This window comes from Oncorhynchus keta, unplaced genomic scaffold (assembly GCF_023373465.1).
Source record: "Oncorhynchus keta strain PuntledgeMale-10-30-2019 unplaced genomic scaffold, Oket_V2 Un_contig_4115_pilon_pilon, whole genome shotgun sequence".
NCBI lineage: Eukaryota > Metazoa > Chordata > Actinopteri > Salmoniformes > Salmonidae > Oncorhynchus > Oncorhynchus keta.
In genome coordinates, this window is record NW_026287606.1 from 90961 (window position 1) to 97500 (window position 6540).

Consider the following 6540-nt stretch of genomic DNA (forward strand, 5'->3'; position numbering starts at 1 on the left):
AACTTCCGACTTCAACTGTAGCTTATGGACACCTAGATTATGAGTAAACCAACAAAATGTCAATAAAGATTCTTGTCTCTGTAAATTGGGTTCATCTCATCACAAAACTGTTCAAACCTAGATGGTGGCACGTCTGTGATTAGTTTAACAGGTTGTGTGACGTAGAAATTGTATGAGATTAAAAGCATATAGTATGTAAAACTGGGTGACTTTGTCTGGGTCACAGCTGTTGCATTTCACATGATGATTTCTAATGTACGCAGGTCAGGAAATGCAGCAAATGGCCAAGCGAATGGCAATGCCCCGAAACAACCAACGACACAACCTCCAGCAACACAGGCCACACCCCCTCAGGTAAACTGTTCCCCCAGCAACACAGGCCCCACCCCCTCAGGTAAACTGTTCCCCCCAGCAACACATGCCCCACCCCTCGGGTAAACTGTTCTCCCAGCAACACAGGCCCCACCCCTCAGGTAAACTGTTCTCCCAGCAACACAGGCCCCACCCTCAGGTAAACTGTTCCCCCAGCAACACAGGCCCCACCCCTCGGGTAAACTGTTCTCCCAGGAACACAGGCCCCACCCCCCTCAGGTAAACTGTTCTCCCAGCAACACAGGCCCCACCCCCTCAGGTAAACTGGTCCCCCAGCAACACAAGCCCCACCCCCTCAGGTAAAATGTTCTCCCAGCAACACAGGCCCCACCCCCTCAGGTAAACTGTTCGCCCAGCAACACAGGCCCCACCCCCTCAGGTAAACTGTTCTCCCAGCAACACAGGCCCCACCCCTCAGGTAAACTGTTCTCCCAGCAACACAGGCCCCACCCCCTCAGGTAAACTGTTCTCCCAGCAACACAGGCCCCACCCCCTCAGGTAAACAGTTCCACTACATGTACAGTGGGATATGATATTGACACCCTTGATAAAAATGAGCAAAAATTATTCAAATACTCATCTATTGAAATTATATTATTTAATACATCATTCTCAAAGGTAAGTCTTAGACCATTCCTCCATACAGATCCTTCATATCCTTTGTCTGTGCTTGTGTACTGCCCTGCTCCATTCAAACCACAGGATTTCAATGAGATGGCCATCGATAAATGTAGATTATGAATGTTTCATTGGAACCGGTGCTTTGGTCAGATGAGAATACAGGTCATGGGAGTGGGCTATACAACACAGATCTAGCCTGGTCATGGGAATGGGCTATACAACACAGATCTAGCCTGGTCATGGGAGTGGACTATACAACACAGATCTAGCCTGGTCATGGGAGTGGACTATACAACACAGATCTAGCCTGGTCATGGGAGTGGACTATACAACACAGATCTAGCCTGGTCATGGGAGTGGACTATACAAACAGATCTAGCCTGGTCATGGGAGTGGGCTATACAACACAGATCTAGCCTGGTCATGGGAGTGGACTATACAACACAGATCTAGCCTGGTCATGGGAGTGGGCTATACAACACAGATCTAGCCTGGTCATGGGAGTGGGCTATACAACACAGATCTAGCCTGGTCATGGGAGTGGACTATACAACACAGATCTAGCCTGGTCATGGGAGTGGGCTATACAACACAAACAGATCTAGCCTGGTCATGGGAGTGGACTATACAACACAGATCTAGCCTGGTCATGGGAGTGGACTATACAACACAGATCTAGCCTGGTCATGGGAGTGGGCTATACAACACAAACAGATCTAGCCTGGTCATGGGAGTGGGCTATACAACACAAACAGATCTAGCCTGGTCATGGGAGTGGGCTATACAACACAGATCTAGCCTGGTCATGGGAGTGGGCTATACAACACAAACAGATCTAGCCTGGTCATGGGAGTGGACTATACAACACAGATCTAGCCTGGTCATGGGAGTGGGCTATACAACACAGATCTAGCCTGGTCATGGGAGTGGACTATACAACACAGATCTAGCCTGGTCATGGGAGTGGACTATACAACACAGATCTAGCCTGGTCATGGGAGTGGGCTATACAACACAAACAGATCTAGCCTGGTCATGGGAGTGGACTATACAACACAGATCTAGCCTGGTCATGCCTGGTCAGTGGGCTACACAAACAGATCTAGCCTGGTCATGGGAGTGGACTATACAACACAGATCTAGCCTGGTCATGGGAGTGGACTATACAACACAGATCTAGCCTGGTCATGGGAGTGGACTATACAACACAGATATAGCCTGGTCATGGGAGTGGACTATACAACACAAACAGATCTAGCCTGGTCATGGGAGTGGACTATACAACACAAACAGATCTAGCCTGGTCATGGGAGTGGGCTATACAACACAGATCTAGCCTGGTCATGGGAGTGGACTATACAACACAAACAGACCTAGCCTGGTCATGGGAGTGGGCTATACAACACAGATCTAGCCTGGTCATGGGAGTGGGCTATACAACACAGATCTAGCCTGGTCATGGGAGTGGGCTATACAACACAGATCTAGCCTGGTCATGGGAGTGGGCTATACAACACAAACAGACCTAGCCTGGTCATGGGAGTGGGCTATACAACACAAACAGACCTAGCCTGGTCTAGCCTGGTCATGGGAGTGGGCTATACAACACAGATCTAGCCTGGACATGGGAGTGGACTATACAACACAGATCTAGCCTGGTCATGGGAGTGGACTATACAACACAGATCTAGCCTGGTCATGGGAGTGGGCTATACAACACAGATCTAGCCTGGTCATGGGAGTGGGCTATACAACACAGATCTAGCCTGGTCATGGGAGTGGGCTATACAACACAAACAGATCTAGCCTGGTCATGGGAGTGGGCTATACAACACAGATCTAGCCTGGTCATGGGAGTGGGCTATACAACACAAACAGATCTAGCCTGGTCATGGGAGTGGACTATACAACACAGATCTAGCCTGGTCATGGGAGTGGGCTATACAACACAGATCTAGCCTGGTCATGGGAGTGGGCTATACAACACAAACAGATCTAGCCTGGTCATGGGAGTGGGCTATACAACACAAACAGATCTAGCCTGGTCATGGGAGTGGGCTATACAACACAGATCTAGCCTGGTCATGGGAGTGGACTATACAACACAGATCTAGCCTGGTCATGGGAGTGGGCTATACAACACAAACAGATCTAGCCTGGTCATGGGAGTGGGCTATACAACACAGATCTAGCCTGGTCATGGGAGTGGACTATACAACACAGATCTAGCCTGGTCATGGGAGTGGACTATACAACACAGATCTAGCCTGGTCATGGGAGTGGACTATACAACACAAACAGATCTAGCCTGGTCATGGGAGTGGACTATACAACACAGATCTAGCCTGGTCATGGGAGTGGGCTATACAACACAGATCTAGCCTGGTCATGGGAGTGGGCTATACAACACAAACAGATCTAGCCTGGTCATGGGAGTGGGCTATACAACACAAACAGATCTAGCCTGGTCATGGGAGTGGGCTATACAACACAGATCTAGCCTGGTCATGGGAGTGGACTATACAACACAGATCTAGCCTGGTCATGGGAGTGGGCTATACAACACAGATCTAGCCTGGTCATGGGAGTGGGCTATACAACACAGATCTAGCCTGGTCATGGGAGTGGGCTATACAACACAGATCTAGCCTGGTCATGGGAGTGGGCTATACAACACAGATCTAGCCTGGTCATGGGAGTGGGCTATACAACACAAACAGACCTAGCCTGGTCATGGGAGTGGGCTATACAACACAAACAGATCTAGCCTGGTCATGGGAGTGGGCTATACAACACAGATCTAGCCTGGTCATGGGAGTGGGCTATACAACACAAACAGACCTAGCCTGGTCATGGGAGTGGGCTATACAACACAGATCTAGCCTGGTCATGGGAGTGGGCTATACAACACAGATCTAGCCTGGTCATGGGAGTGGACTATACAACACAGATCTAGCCTGGTCATGGGAGTGGGCTATACAACACAAACAGATCTAGCCTGGTCATGGGAGTGGGCTATACAACACAGATCTAGCCTGGTCATGGGAGTGGGCTATACAACACAAACAGATCTAGCCTGGTCATGGGAGTGGGCTATACAACACAAACAGATCTAGCCTGGTCATGGGAGTGGGCTATACAACACAGATCTAGCCTGGTCATGGGAGTGGGCTATACAACACAAACAGATCTAGCCTGGTCATGGGAGTGGGCTATACAACACAAACAGATCTAGCCTGGTCATGGGAGTGGACTATACAACACAGATTTAGCCTGGTCATGGGAGTGGACTATACAACACAGATCTAGCCTGGTCATGGGAGTGGGCTATACAACACAAACAGACCTTTTCCAGTACGTGACTTATTAACCAGTTTACATGATGTAGTAATTCTGCTCTCTTCATCTGTTTCCAGCCAATGCCTACATATCCACCATCCTCTACCTCAGGACCCAGGTATTAATGCTTTATCGTAGCACATTGGGGGGGGGGGTCCATATTACAAACGCCTTAGTTGTATGTTTTATGTTTTAATGTTGATTTGAGTTTTAATCTGCCACTTAGGTTTGGAGAAAACAACCATTGGAACCAACCTCCTGCCTCCCAGCCACCTCTCCCCCAGCAAGGCCCAGGTGTTCCCAAACCCATCCCTCCCAAGCATTAACCCTGACAGGAACACCCCTTCGAACATAATGGGGGGGCTCTTCCCAAACCCATCCCTCCCAAGCATTAACCCTGACAGGAACACCCCTTCGAACATAATGGGGGGGCTCTTCCCAAACCCATCCCTCCCAAGCATTAACCCTGACAGGAACACCCCTTCGAACATAATGGGGGGGCTCTTCCCAAACCCATCCCTCCCAAGCATTAACCCCGACAGGAACACCCCTTAGAACATAATCGGGGGGCTCTTCCCAAACCCATCCCTCCCAAGCATTAACCCTGACAGGAACACCCCTTCGAACATAATGGGGGCTCTTCCCAAACCCATCCCTCCCAAGCATTAACCCTGACAGGAACTCCCCTTCGAACATAATGGGGGCTCTTCCCAAACCCATCCCTCCCAAGCATTAACCCTGACAGGAACACCCCTTCGAACATAATGGGGGGGCTCTTCCCAACCCCATCCCTCCCAAGCATTAACCCCGACAGGAACACCCCTTAGAACATAATGGGGGGCTCTTCCCAAACCCATCCCTCCCAAGCATTAACCCCGACAGGAACACCCTTCGAACATAATGGGGCTCTTCCCAAACCCATCCCTCCCAAGCATTAACCCCGACAGGGACACCCCTTCGAACATAATGGGGGCTCTTCCCAAACCCATCCCTCCCAAGCATTAACCCCGACAGGAACACCCCTTCGAACATAATGGGGGGCTCTTCCCAAACCCATCCCTCCCAAGCATTAACCCCGACAGGGACACCCCTTCGAACATAATGGGGGCTCTTCCCAAACCCATCCCTCCCAAGCATTAACCCCGACAGGAACACCCCTTCGAACATAATGGGGGGCTCTTCCCAAACCCATCCCTCCCAAGCATTAACCCCGACAGGGACACCCCTTCGAACATAATGGGGGGGCTCTTCCCAAACCCATCCCTCCCAAGCATTAACCCCGACAGGGACACCCCTTCGAACATAATGGGGGGGCTCTTCCCAAACCCATCCCTCCCAAGCATTAACCCCGACAGGGACACCCCTTCGAACATAATGGGGGGGCTCTTCCCAAACCCATCCCTCCCAAGCATTAACCCCGACAGGAACACCCCTTCGAACATAATGGGGGGGCTCTTCCCAAACCCATCCCTCCCAAGCATTAACCCCGACAGGGACACCCCTTCGAACATAATGGGGGGGCTCTTCCCAAACCCATCCCTCCCAAGCATTAACCCCGACAGGGACACCCCTTCGAACATAATGGGGGGCTCTTCCCAAACCCATCCCTCCCAAGCATTAACCCTGACAGGGACACCCCTTCGAACATAATGGGGGGCTCTTCCCAAACCCATCCCTCCCAAGCATTAACCCCGACAGGGACACCCCTTCGAACATAATGGGGGGCTCTTCCCAAACCCATCCCTCCCAAGCATTAACCCCGACAGGGACACCCCTTCGAACATAATGGGGGGCTCTTCCCTTATTCGTTATTGTAAATTTCATATTTGTATTTTACTCACATTAGTTTGTTTGTTTGTGGATATCTAAAAATAATAATAATTTAAAAAACATTTTATTGCAGGAACATGATTTGGTGACAGGGACTTTTTTAAGATATTGCTTTTTACATTATAACCATGGAAATGAAGGTAACATATTTTGTAATAAAAAAATATACATATTGTTGATATTGTTCAGTTCCAGAAAGGCTCAATTTATTTTATGAGCGGTTTACAAGATTTTTAAAAAATATTTAAATGTTACTCATAATAAAAATGTAATATAATATTTCCTGCCTTATTGTCCATTGTTTTATTAGGCCAATCTTTCATTCCGAGGTACAGTAGAATATTACCAGAGTTACTAAACCCAGAGGTACAGTAGAAT

General features: G+C 49.3%; 1 long non-coding RNA gene and 1 pseudogene across 2 annotated transcripts in view; one reads left to right on the forward strand and one right to left on the reverse strand.

Moving 5' to 3' along the window:
* LOC127924497 (disintegrin and metalloproteinase domain-containing protein 9-like) overlaps positions 1-5019 on the forward strand; it is a 63366-nt pseudogene extending 58347 nt beyond the window's left edge. The window contains exons 20-22 of the transcript XR_008117999.1: positions 264-354; positions 4410-4450; positions 4559-5019. The product of XR_008117999.1 is annotated as a disintegrin and metalloproteinase domain-containing protein 9-like (transcript). The remainder of the gene's footprint in view (positions 1-263; positions 355-4409; positions 4451-4558) is intronic.
* On the reverse strand, positions 1683-3971 carry LOC127924498 (uncharacterized). Its single transcript, XR_008118000.1, has 3 exons — positions 3716-3971; positions 2367-2440; positions 1683-2017 (listed from the first exon to the last, which is right to left on the reverse strand). It is a non-coding gene; the product is annotated as an uncharacterized LOC127924498 (long non-coding RNA).
* Positions 5020-6540: the final 1521 nt, after the last annotated feature.